The sequence below is a fragment of the Argiope bruennichi genome, chromosome 8, assembly GCF_947563725.1.
Source record: "Argiope bruennichi chromosome 8, qqArgBrue1.1, whole genome shotgun sequence".
Lineage (NCBI taxonomy): Eukaryota > Metazoa > Arthropoda > Arachnida > Araneae > Araneidae > Argiope > Argiope bruennichi.
In genome coordinates this window covers 102,717,955-102,731,839 of record NC_079158.1, presented here as the reverse complement: position 1 = coordinate 102,731,839, position 13,885 = coordinate 102,717,955, and positions in this window count along the sequence as shown.

Here is a 13,885-nt window from a genome sequence, read left to right as displayed (position 1 = left end):
CCTTTCCAAATTTTTGCACCATACCAGCGAGAGGACGCTTGGTCCCGACGGATTTAACGTGCACCAGACGCACTTACACGACAGTTCTTCATCGGAATTATGTCTAGAATCTGAAACAATCCATTTCCGAAGTACAGACTTTATCATCAGGCAACCGCGGTAACCACTTATGGTGCAGGCAATATTGATTAATCTGATTGAAGGAATAATAAACGGTAGTATGTTAATTGGAATTTCATGTAATATCTTTCAAAAGCCCCTTTCTATTGATTGATAATAACTGGTCTTGAAACACGTCTCTTACATGCATCATTGCAAAAAAGAAACCTGTTGAATTGACATCCGATGCGCGACTTTCCAATTTAGGGTTCCACTTCAACAACTAATTTGCAAGTCCTTCAAAATAAACAATAGTTCACATCTTATTGCTGCCTGGTATAATGATCTCAAAACTTAATCTATTTCAGACTTTATATAGAAAGAAATTCAGAAATATATCAGAATATTTCGAAAAAATACCCCAGATTTGCAATGTATTGCTTCATAGACCAGCCACGGATTCCCAGTTTGAATAAAAGATTGAGAAGAGAAATAAGAACATTATAGAAAATTTCCAATTAGTTGAATAGCTTAAAAATATTTCAGTAGTTTCCAATCTGGTAGATTAAAAATATTCTCCGAATTTTACTCACTATTTCTTAGATAGCCATGATGTACTGCACTCATATAACTCAAAAATTTTTTTCTGGTATCGACAAAACGATTAAGGGTTTTTTTTTCTTCTCTGAAATTTGCAAATTAAATTGTCCTATTCCAAATTCTAATGTGAAGATTTTTTTGAAAATATGGTCCGTGGAACTAAGTAATGGAAACATAATTGCCGAATAACTCAGCTAATGAAAATTATATTCTGTTCAAATAATAACATTTACGACTTTGCATATAAAATCCTGCCTTTTTCACAATTCAGTCATATTTGATTACTCTGTTTGACAGTCTCAAGTTACAATGTTTTTGATTATTGTGTTTGCAAGTCTCAAGTTATAATGTTTATACAACGTCAGCGATATTTTAAAACCAATTAAATCTACTTGAAAAAAGGCGTGTCCTCACAACAGGTTGTATCATATTATGCTTTTGATGTTGCCAATGCTTTGTTTTCTAAACAACAATCCTTTCGGGAAACATCTACATTCTATTCCAAAAATTCCTCAAGATATTGCATGGCATTGTTTTCCCAACAACTCCAAAAGTTTAAATTTTTCTTCTGCCTAAATAATTTTAACTTTCATCTATTAATTATTTACCAAATAGAACAAGAGCTTATTTTTTACCCTCTTCAAAATTTACAAATTAAATTCTTTTATTCCAGATTCTGACGAGAAAGAAATTATGAAAACTTTTGGTAGCTTGAAAATAAGTAAATGGAAACATTGTTCCCGAATATATACAGGTTGATGGAAACTAAATTCTATTCCTATAATACAATAACATCTTGATCTGTTTATTTGTTTGTAATTTTCCTGTCTCGCAACTGAATCATCTTTGATTATTGCTTTGTCAGTTTTAGGTTATAAAGTTCATATAAATTCTGCGATGTAACCAATTCAATTTACTTGAAAATATGCTGGCCTCTTCTTGATAACATAATATATAATGAAGGCGTGCCAACAGCAGGTAAAAGATACATAATCAAAATTAATTAGTTCTATATCATATTTAATATTATAATATTTTTATGTATGTTATCCACCTTCCTTTTATTTTTATTTTTTTTTTGTTCTTAATAACCAATTCATTACAGATCAATAGTTATCCAGGCAATTAAATATTTAGGTTTAAATCATAAATACTAGGTTAAATTCTTAAAATAATATAAGGTTTCGGAGATTAAGGACCTACGAGTCCAGGTGCTCCGCCGAAATACTCATCACGTCGTCATAATATATAATATTAACGTTTTTATATTGCCACCGCTTTGTTTTTTAAACAATAATCCATTCGGAAAACTCGTACATTCTATTCCATAAATTCCTCAAGACACCATATGAAACCATTTCTCAAGACATCATAGCGAACTATTTCTCCAACAACGTCATCATAATAAATTTAATTTCACCAAATATTAATTATTAATCAAATCATATAAAAGCTTATTTCACGTATCAATGGAGTAATCAAATAAGATTTTCTTTCCGAAACTTACAAATTAAATTCTCTTATTCCAGATTCCAATATGGGAAAAATTGTGAAACATTTTGGCACCTTGGGAATCAGTAAATGGAAACGTTATTGTTGAATGCACACTGGCTGAAGGAAATTAAATTCTGTACCTATAATACAATAACTTGTTTGTCTATTTAATTGGTTGTAACCTTCTTGTCTTGCAATTCAATCATTTTTGATCACTACTCTCTGTCAGTTTCAGATTATATAATGTTTATATAAACTCAGCGATGTGAATAATTCAATCTACTAGAAAAAAAAATACTGGTATCGTCTTCACAACAGTTTGTATATTATGTGTTTTTTTTATATCACCAATGTTTTGTTTTTAAAACAACAATCCGTCTAAAAAGCAGTGATAATCTACTCCACAAATTCCTCAAGACACCACATTACAATCTCATCCACAAGTAATATAATTACAGTCCGAAACACAATACACGGAACTGTTTTTCCAACTCCAACGTATATTTTAGCCGGGGATATCCAAAAAGACACTTCTGTAAGTGATGCGTGCAAAAATGGTTTTGGAAGAGAGTGGAGCAACGGGACGATTTGCGGCGTGATTCCGCATGTCGGGGCGTGGGGTAGGGGGGTGGCAGAGATGAAATTAATGACTGCTCGCCCATCATCAGTCTTGCCGGCAGTGAAAGCTGAAAGACTGGGTAGACAGATCTTTTCGCTCGTTTAGTCTGTGGTGTGGGGAGTTCTCCGCTTCCACCTGTGTGTGTGTGTGGACGCTGCTTTCATGTGTCATGGAAAAAAAAATCTTTTGGTTTGTGCAGTACTCCATCCACATGTCATGTTTGTTGACTTGAATGAAGGATCGGAAGGTCCTGGCACGAGCCCTCACAGCACGAAATAGACTCTGGTTGCGTTTTGGCTGAGGGTGGAGAAAGCACTGAAATAAAAAATGACAGCTTTCTTTAACAGAAACAGTATTTTTTTGGAGGTCTAAATCATCGTATTATCAGTCAATTAGTCAATCGCTACTGCAAGAGGTCGTAAGTGTCATCAAAGATAAATTTTGGCCACAAGAGAAAAGTAAGTCATTTATAGTCAATGTTAACTCAGATTGACATACATAGAACAATAATGTAAAGTCTAGATGGTAACACGATCCAAATAAACAAGGTGAGAAAAAAAAAACTAATTTTTAAAATGTGGCATAAAGAAGTAACGGCAACGGCGTGATGTTTCGGAGTTCCAAGGTATGACAAAGTGGTCACGAGAACCCTCCCCCTATCATAATTGGGAGTACCAATTAATAATTGGGAGTACCAATTATGATTTGTAAGTTTGAGGGAAAGATTAGATTTAATTGAAACTGTTTTAGAAGAGCGCATAAAGCTCTAACGTCATGAAATTTGGTATAATTATTTAATTAATTCTTTTGATATAATAATTAATAGAAAAATAATATTTGATTATTCATGGGGGAATAGAAAATGTTAACGGATTTACTTTGCACGTGCCTTTCTACAGGGACTGATTTAATTAACTATTTTGATTAGTTATTTTTGAAAGAAATCCAGAAAATTGCGCGCATCGTATCTATCTGAGACCGAAACAGAAATAATTTTGAAAAATCCACCAGATTGACAGTAATCTAGAGATTCCCGGTCTTTTTACAAACGGAAAATTAATATAATTGTTATCAATTGCAGCTCTAGGTCTGTTCCTAGAGCTGGGCACAACAGGATCATATGCTGGCAAGTAACTCATTGTGAATCTGTGGTAATTTTTCGATAAAAATTAATAAATAAGTAACAAGAATAACAGTAAAAATCAATATTTTCTTCTTGATCACATGGCGTTCCTCTTTCACCATTTTTCTTAGAAGTCCACTTCAGCTAAGGTAAATTTCGGTGCTTGTCTGAGATAAGTAAATATCAGCAATTCTAGGTTTGGTGGGAGCCTTCTTTCCTTTATGTCGCAAGAATAAGCACATGTTAGTAACAATGGAGTTCAAGGACAGCATATGTTTTGGCCCTTTATAGAATCAGAATTACAATTGTATCACTCCTTCAGAGATGCCTTTATTATCACCAGAGAAAAACGTCGGGTGATGATTTATGAGAAGTGGCCTCTGTGCCAGGGGACATAAGCATCTTATGAAAGATAATGTAGGCTACAAGAGAAAAATAAGCCATTTACTATCGGTGTTAACTAATATTGACAATACATAGAACAATAGTGTAAAGTTCAAATGATGACATGAACAGAAAAAAAACAAGGTCGAAATTTAAATGAGCCGAAAAAATAGTAACATAGGCTTATTTTTAAAATGTAGCATAAAAAAAGTAATTAGAACAATGGTAATGTCAATATTTTCTTCCTTGCCATATGTCATCTTTCTTCTACTGTTTTTCTTTGCAGTCTTCATCTGCAAAGGTAAATTTCAGAGTTTTTCTGAGTAAATATCAGCAATTATAGATTTGGTAGGAGCCTTCTTTCCTTTATATCGCAAGAATAAGAATACGCTAGTGATAATGAGGAGTTTCAAGGACAACATATGTTTTTTAAAATCAGAACTACAATTGCATCACTGCTTTAGAGATGTCCTTATATCACCTGAGAAAAGTATTTAGGAGAAAGGTGTGCATCATTTGAGGATAGCAGAAAAAAAAGCATTAATAAGCATTCCAAAAGAATTAACAGCTGTTATATCCATGTCGTTGCGAATTGTCCATTTTCTATTGTAAAAGCAGATGTTAAACGTTCTGGTTAGATTGTGAGGCTTTTCATTCAATTGAACTCATTTATTGTTTGGTGCTACAACTTAGATCGTGTACTGTATTATCCTGCATATGTTGTATAGCTGTTGTATTATATCGCTTTTATATGAATAATTAAGTATCCTTAACAAATTTCATTAAAAATTGTCCATCAAAATTTTAAAAATTACCTAATTGGGAAAATTTTAAAATTTTCTTAGCGCGTATTTTAATATAGTTTCCAGTAGGAAGACAAAAGCATTTTTTTTTTTTTTTTTCAAATGCAGGGTTAAAAGAAGTTTTTTCAAATGCAGGATCAAAAGCAGTTTTTTTCAAATACAGGGTTAAAGAGATAAACTGGCTCATCTCATTTAACTTGTTGCAAAGTTTTTATATTGAAGATTTCGGTCTGTTAATTTTTCAGTTAGGTTTTTATGGTGATATATACAGAGGCCATCAATTTAATGAAATATTACAAAAACAATGTCTATATATTTCTATTAATATTTTATTGATTTATTGCAGATGATTCCTATGAATATTTTATTAGTCAAGCAAATCATTTTATTCCAACCTTAACTTTTCCGATAATGTTTGATGGGAGGAACCCCCCCCCCCCCAAAAAAAAAAAAAATCTTCAAAACTTTCTTGTAAATTCTCCAATAAAGATCTTATCCTTTTCCCACTCATCTCAAATTGTGGATCTAAAGTAAGGAACTTGAATGCCTTGTATGACATTGATGAACAATAGCTACAAACTATAGATCTTTGAAATCTGGCCTTTTTATTGAATATATCGCACAAATATGTATTTTGGATGTCTTTTTGTAGGCCTATTTACACCAAACATTTAATATAAAATATAGTGCAAGATAATATACCAAATTTCATTGATTGCACTCATTGTGTTTACACGCATGCAAACTTTCAGACCAACAAAAGGTTAATTTAACAAACTTAATGCCGTCGTCTTGCTATAGGAGTAGCGCGTCTTCAACGTGATCTGGGCTTCCTGCGTTCGAGTACCGGTTCGGGCATGGTTGTTCTTTCTCTATTCTATCTGTGAGTTGTGTGAATGTGCTCTCCTGTAAAAAGGGATTGCCTGTAAAAAGGGATTGTGCAAGCGAATGAGTGATGCGTGAGTGACGAAGTCGTACTTTTGGCCTTTGTTGGCGCTACTGAAACAAGAGACGCACCCCCTATCGGCTTAAGTCGCTGTTTTCGTAACAGCGGGCTTGTCTAAATGCCATAAGAAACAACACAAATTTAATTCAACATTTTATAAGAATCTATGTTTTAGATGCTAAATCCGTGAATCAAATTTTAACTAAGTAGCTTTTTGCGTTTTGTGGTTATCGAGCACAGTAGTATTGAATAAAAATAAACATAAGTCTATAATAGTATAAATAATCCCAATTTATAATGGATTCAATAAAAAGTTTTCATAAAGCTATATCCATAATTAAAACTACTTCCTTTCCATTAATTATCAGAGAAAAGTTAGGACAGTATTAAAAAGATATTTGTTTATTAATATAAATATATCTTATGTGAATAGTGTCTCTTGTACATATATTTTTTTATTACTAAATGCTTTTGTTGACCATTTGTTTAACTGGTTAATGATTGCTAAAAATTCATGAGAAAATATTTTATGAAATATGGTCTAAATTATTTCCTCAGCAAAATATTTACAAATTTTTAATTTTGATAGGAATATAACTCGTATTATTATCGTAGCTTTATAACATTTGGCTTACTGTAATATGCATTTCTCTTTCTTTCGATATTTTTATACAACTAATTATAACATGGCAAAAACAGCAATGTTTAAAAATGAAAAGATTTTATTTGCATTTATTTTACTATTTTGAACTTAGGATGAATTTTAATTGCAAGTAAAACAAATTTAAAAGAAAAAAATGAAACAGGCCTTACATTGAAACCTGCTCAACATTGCAAAATAAGTTGAATATATATGTTTATCATCACCAACAATAACACACACACACACACATACACAGGGCGAAATATTAATAGCAACAATAGAAAAATTATACAAACTGCAAAGGTATTTAAAAAATAAACATATATAAAGGTATTTAAAAAAAATCAAACATATTAAAAAAAATCTGCTTAAAATATTTTTAGAAATGAATAAAAGTAGGGGGAAAAATCATAAGTAGGGTTTGACGGTTTTTCAAACCCAGTTTAAAAAAAAAAAAAACGGTTTTTTAAAGTATATTTGTCACATTTGAAAACCAGTTTAAAGAATTCATATTATTATGTAAAAATTAAATTTAAACTTATTTGCTTTGTTTTTTATTCCTTCTTTGCAACGGGCAGCAAAAACATTTTTTCAACGTTGCGAGTTGCGTTGGCCAGTGCTTGTTACGTGCTATTCACACGCCATCCACTTAGCAGTTACTGTTGTGTTATATAAGCAATGGCTGAAGCTGAAGCCGAAATAAATGTTTCAAGTGAAGAATAGGAAGATAAAGACAAATACGAATATAACGATTATGAAAGTTCTCTTTATTATGTTTGTAACCGAGAACATTCTATTCTTATTTTGTCTGACAATTACAAACAATCAGTTTCACAAATCAAAAAAATGTGTAAGTTCTTTAGAAAATCTCCAGTAAGAAACAATATTCATTAAAATTGTATAAAAAAAAAGGGAAGGAATTAAATTTAATTCTTGACTGCAAAACAAGGTGGAATAGTATGGTGGACATGATTGGAAGATCGATTAAACATTAAAATTAGGGACTGCAATACCGGGATACCGAATACCGGTATTTTGAGCCATTTGTACAATTTTGTAATACCGGTATTCACAAGTTTAAATACCGGTTTTTCGGTATTTACGATCAATTTTTAAAATTGTCTCCACTATATGTTCAGGTATCGCGAACATAGCAATATAGTATACGTTTTTGTTTTTGTGTCTCCTTAACGGGCGAAATTAATTAGTTAATTAATGGCTTAATTAATTGCTTAAATCTTAATTAGTGAAACATGGATTATCCCTGAAAGAAAATATTATATCCATAACGACTGATGGAGCAACAATTATGAAAAAAGTTGGAAAGTTGATTGGTGCAGTTGTGCTATGCACATGGAATTCAATTAAGAGTAATAGATGTATTATACCAAAAATATAAAGACCAGAAGAACCCAAATACTGTGGATATAGAAATTTCGGATTCCAACTTTGAAAAGAGTAAGAGTGAGAGTGATATTAACAATGAAGATAATGACATTGTAATTGTTGAAGAAGATATTGCTAATGAGGATAAAATATTAACCTATCAAGAATTGCTTCCTATAATTTATAAAGTTCGAAAAATTGTTAAGATATTTAAACGTCCCCCTATAAAGAATGACATATTATTAAAATATCTACTAACTGAAAATAAAACAGAATATATGTTAATATTAGATTCTAAAACACGTTGGAACAGTTTACTCCTAATGATGGAACGATTTTTGAAACTGAGAAGTCCAATCCAAAAAACAATAATCGACTTCAACCTGTAAATTAATTTTTCAGATACTGAATTCGACTTAATATCCAGAACTATATCAGCTCTACTTCCAATAAAACTGACTTTTGAGGCATTATGTCGTTGAGACTAATTTATTAACAGCTAATGCAACAATAAATTTCATGTTGCAGTCACTGAAAGAACAGCACACATTAGTATCTGAAGAATTTTATTTTACATTGAAAAATCGCACAGAAGAAAGGCATACAGAAATAGAAAATGTCTTATGGTATTTACATAATTCTAATGATTTTAAAAACGAAAAGGAAAAGAAGAAAAGAAAACAACCAATTCAAATCTGATTAAGTTAGAGTAAAGTTTCTTAAAAAAATTTTTTCCCACAAACCTATCCACATTCAGAATTCGGTTCAGTTATCGAAGATTATGATGTTACTACTGTCGATAGTGAAAAGGAATTATCTCTTGAACAAAAATTAGAATTAGCGATAAATAAAAAAAATTTCAACGAACCAAAATACAATGAAGAAATCAGCTATATACAAAACCATCCGACGAGAAATCGACTTATTTGAAGATGAGTGATTTACAGGTAAATACTTGTAAAAAGTATACCGCGCATTGCTAACAGTACCACCAACTAGCGTAGATGCCGAAAGAGCGTTTTCGACAGCTGGTCATTTTTGCACAAAATTACTTTTCATGCTTAATGACAGTACAATTGATGCATTATGTTTTTTTAGATCACATTTCAAAAATTTGTAATAGTACCACAAACTGAATAGTGATAGTTACACTTTTTTTGTGATTTAAATAAATAGGATGTTTCTTTACTTTTTTGTGATTCTTTATATACTGTTATAATTTATAAGTTACAAATTATTTTTTGTGATATTTACACTCTCTAACAAAACTGGCAAATAAAAAAGAGAAACACCTGTGTTTTCTTTCTTTTTCCAAAATTTCTAATACCGGTATTAAAACCGGTATCCCGGTATTAAGATTTAAAAAATACCGAAAACCGGTATTGAAATTTTGGTCCGGTATTGCAATCCCTAATTGAAATAAGTCTGAAATTATTTTACGATTTAGAAGAACAAATTCAAGAAAGAAAACTAGTAGAATTAGCAACTTTTGCTGTATTTGCAAAATCCACAAAACATTTCTAGTTCGGCGAAGAGATATAGTGTACTTTCTTTAGCTTCAAAAACCGAAATTATTAAGTTACCTGGAAAGATATTGTCTAGAATATTTCGAAATTCTAATATGAAAACCGATTCTGATGAAGAGCAAATCGAAGAAATTACTCATCAGAGTAATACTTTTTTAAAAGAAGCCAAGGAAAAATCAATTCATAAGTTTCTTGAAGACCATGAAGAAAAATTTACAAATATAAAGACACTGAAAGCTGAATTTTCATTATTTGAGGCAATGAATAAAAGAACAAAAAACCAGTAAAACCTAGGTCTAATGGTCTGATGTATGGAGTGCTAAAATATACAGCGACACTTTCATCTATATTATTAGCAGAGAATCTTGATTCTGCATTTATCAGTAATAAATAGAAACAAAACAATATTATTACATCTGTTATTACACTCACGTTTCTATAGCAATATTTTTTAAATCAAAATTGCTTTCATTTAAATACTAAACACATCTATTACTACCATATTATCCCTTTTTTGTATTCCCATTTATAATGCTGTTCCTGTCATCTACATCACTTTCTGAAAGTATGTCAGGTTTCCTAAGTTTGCAATATTTTAAAACTCGCAAAACAAATTCCTCCAGTTCCAGCGCGAAAAAAATTTGAAGAAACATGCAATCGCTACTATTCCGGAACTCTTCGTGTAATCATGGCGTAATCTGCGGAGTAGGACAAAAATAATTTCGATAATCTTTAAAAATCCGGAAGACAGATAGAGGACATAAAAAATTAGAATTCCGTACAAAAATTTGTTTTGGGTTGCATGTTTGGTTAGGAGGTACAATTGTGTTTTTCATCTGAAATAAATGTTAGTAAAAGCTGCAAATATATACAAACACATACTGAAAATTTTAAAAATTCATAATAACATTACATTAATAAATAAATTATATGCAAAAATAACCTTTATTGCGTAATGTTTCAATAACATTCTATGAAAGATAATAAATAAAAAAATATATTATATAATTCTTTAATTAAAGAGTTTTTAATCCATGACTAACCCATTTATTGCATCTTTAGCATTTCAATACCATTCTATGAACAATAATAAATAAAAAATAATATACAATTCTTTATTTAATGAGTTTTTAACCCATAATAAGCAGAATTAGAAAGGCGAAGTAATATCAGCAATTAATTTTCACTGGTTCCTTATCTGAGTTAAGTATTAGAAATAACAATAAAGTTCTCTATAACATTAATAATACCAATCACTTACCTTTTTTTCTTCTGGACACTTTCATCCATTTAAATGGTTCTCTGAAATTCATGCTTTCTCGCTACTTACGACATTATTCCTTTAATTCTTTCAAAGGTATGAAAGTGTGATAGTATCGTATTTTTCTTACTTCGGGAGTAAGGGTTCTGCTATAACAAGCTTTTTGAGAGATTCTGATCTTGCCAAACCGAGCAAACTAGTGCAGCGATATATATAGTAGCGTCTATGCTTTGATTCGGCAGTTACCTAGCCATATGGGGAAAATGTCTGTATACTCAACAAAGAGCCGTAGAAGGAGACAAAAGGGTAAACAGATGGGGACAGCATTCCTTTGACCATTCATTCATTGTTAAAGGGATTTGTAATTACATTCACAAGTGCGATACCTGGGAAGTAGATTTCTGGAATGTTTTTATCGATACCAGATGACGATAGACAAAACTAGTTATTCCAGTGTCTAATACTTTCAGGATGGAACTGTCAAGTTGGACAGGAGAGCTGATATAAATTCCCTCTCATCTGCTGTCCAAAATAGACGTATCGCAGCGACATTGCCTGAAGTTGAAAAATGTTTTCATATTTCGACGATACTAGAATCTTCTTCTACGTTATTGTAATCTTTAAATAATATGTTGTTATTGTTTTAATTAACATATTATTTTGCTACGAATTAATTAATTAAGATATTATGTAGTTTGATACATTATAGTGTTTACAACTTTATTACATTTGATTACTAAAAAAATAATTTCAGACTTCTCGCAGATAATAATTAGAACACAGAATTTTAATAAAAAGGTGTCCCAAAATTAACGCAAGATTTGAATTTGCCATTATTTGTGCAATTAAGTGTTGGTAACCTTATTGAAACAATCATTTGATAGCTCATAGTTTAGAGTTAGTAAAAATAGAGCGTTACACGACAGAATAAAGTGTTAACGCAAGATTTGAATTAAATAAAAAAGCACAGGTTTTTTCCCTTTAAATTGTTGTATTTTTATTGAATTGTAAAATAAACAGGATAGTGTTATGTATGTAATAATACATAGGAAAAATGGTCTCCTCAGCTATGCTGGCACATACGCATTCTTTTGCAAAATTTTCTATCACCATTTTGTATAAATGTGGCTGAATTTCTTTGATATAGCATTGAATTTCTCCTTCAATGCACGTGTGCTTGTGAGCTTGTTGTCATTTGACTTCAATTAACCCCATGAAAAGAAATCCAATAGTATTAAATCACAAGATTTAAGGGCTAATTCACAAATTTTCGAATTGTGACCTCCAGACTTTCATTATTTTTGAAATGTTGTTCAGCAATGAAAATACATTGTTCTAACATGTAACTCTCCCAAACCATCAGCTGTCAAATGGGTTTTTGTTAATAGGATTGCCAACATTTTACTGTAAGAATGGCGACGAATTCGAATCTTGCGTTAATTTTGGGAGATCCTTGAGGTATTAACACTTTCGCTGCCACAACTCACACCCAATATTCGCGTCCTCTATCTAGTTAGATGACCCCTTCTTTGCTATCTCTTGACTGTAGTAGAGAAGGGGTCATCTAATAACATAGATGGTTTGGTACAATTACATATTATCTGTAACGCACTGGCGCGTCATGCGGCAGTCAATGTGTTAAATACATTGTTACCAAAATATATGTTAGAAGAGACGAGAACTATGTAAAAATAATAATTAAAAAAAAAACTTTATTAACTGTTCAAAACTTCTACAACACAAAGTTTTTCCAACTTAAAAAAGTATTACTTAGCATTTAATTGACAGGTATTTCAAGCTTTTCTTTTGTGATATTAGAATTGAAGAGAATTTTATTGATACATTGTCAAACGATGTATGGTTTAAATGTAATGGATTAATTAATAATAATAAAATAATAAGATATCTGAATTTTTCATTGTGCAACAGTTTATTGTATTAGTTTTAATTTATAAAGAATGAAACTATTAATTTATTTTTGATACGAAAAAAATCCATCTGAATTAAAGAAAGAGCTTTCATTTAAACTGTAGTTTTATGCAAATGAATAATAAAATAGTCAAAATAGTTAGTAACAATAAAAATCTATATATGAAAATGTATATTGTGTTTACTTGGTATTTTAGATATTGATGCGTTTTTTGATATTTCTGTACATTATACTATATTTTCCATCTTTTGGACATCGTGATATTATTTTTACGTTTATGTGTGTTACTGCTTTCATTATATAATTTTTAATTTAGTCTCTTGAATCCAGAGTTAGTTAATTATATTAAAGTCCCGTTTTAGGCAACACTAGGGCTATTTTGGGACGGACCTCGTAATTTTGAACCGCGGTCAGATGACGAGGACGCGGTCAGATGACCTGGCACCCCCCTCTCCACACCACGCCACACCAGCGGGAGGACGTTTGGCCTTGACGGATTTAACGTGCAACAGACCCCCTTACACGATGGTTCTTTAGTGGAATCGGGTCTCGAATCCAGAATCGCTTTGTTTAATTTAAATGTTTTATTTTAGCCAAATGAACAATAATGTATATCCTTAATTACCGACGTATTCTGGCGATGATTTTAAGCCTTTCAATAAATAAATAATGGTTTTCTCCCCGGCAACCTTCAAGGACTTAACGACTTACACCCTTTCGAGTAGCGGGTCGGCGTGGGGCAGACGAAATGTTTTTCCATGCGAATATGTTCTTATTTAAGATAAAAAGGAGATTTTTAATAAGAAAATCCAAAAGTAAGCCCCTATTTTCCACATGTTTTCTGTATTTATTTCCTTTTTTCCCCATCCCATCCTCATAAAACCTATTATTTTTAACGTAAGTAGTTTTTTTCCTGTATAAAAATATTAGAAGAATTTTTTTTTAAATTATATTTTGCATACAGTTTACATTTGAAAATTTTGGAAAAAAAGAAACTTAAACATAAATTTTGGAATTCTTAATCTTTTTCTTTTATTTTTATATACATAGCCAAAAAATATTTTTATCGTT